The sequence below is a fragment of the Dacryopinax primogenitus genome (genome assembly GCF_000292625.1).
Source record: "Dacryopinax primogenitus strain DJM-731 SS1 chromosome Unknown DACRYscaffold_13, whole genome shotgun sequence".
Classification (NCBI taxonomy): domain Eukaryota; kingdom Fungi; phylum Basidiomycota; class Dacrymycetes; order Dacrymycetales; family Dacrymycetaceae; genus Dacryopinax; species Dacryopinax primogenitus.
The window spans coordinates 509,941-512,030 of record NW_024467210.1 but is presented as its reverse complement, the minus strand read 5'-3'; positions in this window follow the sequence as shown (position 1 = coordinate 512,030).

Below are 2,090 nucleotides of genomic sequence, written 5' to 3'. Positions count from 1 at the left end.
CTGAGTAAGCAAGATGTTCTAGCAGGTTCCACCACAGAGGTATAAATATAAGGCCTACTCTGCCTGGGGACTGTCTCTTCAGACTTGGTCTCTTAGGATCATCCACAGGTACCTATACTGTAGATAGGTCTTAGTCATCAGGTCTACTCCACTTCCCTGTTGCCTGCTTAGACTCTTGGCACTCTTAGGTGAGCAGACTTAGTCAGCCTGTGTTGCCCTCACAAGAGCACAATGTATGAGGGGAGCACCATTGACATCTATGTAGTCACTGGTAGTGATAAGCAAGGTATCATAGAGAGCTGCAAGGGTTGTATCAGGAGACCATAGTGGTGGGTGACCTGATCCAGCAAGGTAACGGATGAAGAGGGAACAGAAGCACTGTAGGCCAGAGTCATGCTGGTCAACTGCACACCATTCAAGATGCTGGGAAATGAAAATGTCGGCATCTTGGGTACCATCAGTCCACAAAAGAGATAACCCAGCAGCAATATCTGGGTCAATGGAGGTAGCGAAGAACTAGAGGAGAAAATAACTATTTCAAGAGGGCTGCATTTGAGTATGATAAAGGGAACTCACGCAAGAGAAAAGGCTGAGAATGTCAACTCCTTGCCAAAATGCTGCCATATGGGGGGTCTCAATGACTCCCAGTGCTCCAAGAAGCACATATTCATGCAGAGAGCTGGATACTGCCTGAAATTGGCTGATACTGAGCTGAACAGGATCAGAGGTAGAAAGCTGTGTGGCAAGGTCTTCCTAGGACAACATTAATTTTGATCAGGGGATTAGATTGGAAAGCATGTACCTTTTTGATGGCCATAAGACAGTTTTGCAATTGCATGTACATGTGGATCATGGATCCCCAACTAGGGATGGTCAGTGATTCCAGACAGGGGTTGAAGCAGGCCCAGAGAGACAAAATCTTAGTTGCTATGGGATCCAATGAACCAACAAATTTCAGGTCTGAGCAAAGCCATGTAGCAGCACTGGAGGAGCCAGGAATGTGATCAGCAATAGCATGGAGGAAAAGAAATGGGGAGAGGTTGAGGGGGGGAGATGCCCATGAACCCAAAGCAATGGAGACAAGGTTTCCAAAGGATCTCAGCTGCAACCCTGCCATCACAGAGGAGCCAATATCTGCTTGAAATCCTAGAAACCCACCAGGAGTGAGGGTGAAGTACTGTGGGTAGCAATCAGGAAAGATTTGGAGAGCCCAGGAGAGGGCAATACATGCTGGTCCCGCACCACAGGAGACTACATGAGGTGGTATAATGGGTGATGGGGAAAAAGTTGTTGAAAGGGTCAAGGTCAGCACAGTTGTCTGCTTAACCATGCAACATACAGAATGATGTGGAATCTCGATGGATGCAAATGAGCAAGCAGGATGCAAAGCTCTTGGTAAGCTAGAGATTGGGGTCCTGCATATGGGGGTGGGCTGTTCCACTGAGTTGAATGTTGATTTCAACTAGCTGGGCCCACAAGTGCTCAGCTATAGATTGAAGAGCTAGGGAGGAATCAAATGAATGTGGCGGGAGGGTGCCTTGAAAGGCAAGAGATGAGCCTGTGTGGCCGGCTTCACCTGGAGCAATCTTAAAGTGTGGGAAGAGAGCACAAAATGAGTGTTGCCAGGATAGGTTATGTGATAACTTGTCTGTGTATTTGAATAAGCGGAACATGTGGCTGGGATGCCAGAGGAAGGCAGAGACATGAAGTACTCACTAGGTCCTGGCTGGTCAGGGAGTTGCTGGGCAATGGGGAGTGACCTGGTGGGTAGTGGAGGCGCCCAAACAACTGTGAGGGCTGGTGGGGGAGAACTGTCAGGGTACCAGGTCATTGCTTGGTCAAGAGACATGACTAAGCCTTTATGACATGGAAGTAGCTGGTATACCTTGGCATGTGCTGGAACCTGCTGGAAGGATTGGATGGTCAGGGAACCTGCTGTGCATGGCTGTGCATGACCTCATATGACCTCATCCTTGGTCATATGACCTGATCACCTGACTAGGCTGAGTAAGCAAGATGTTCTAGCAGGTTCCACCACAGAGGTATAAATATAAGACCTACTCTGCCTGGGGACTGTCTCTTCAGACTTG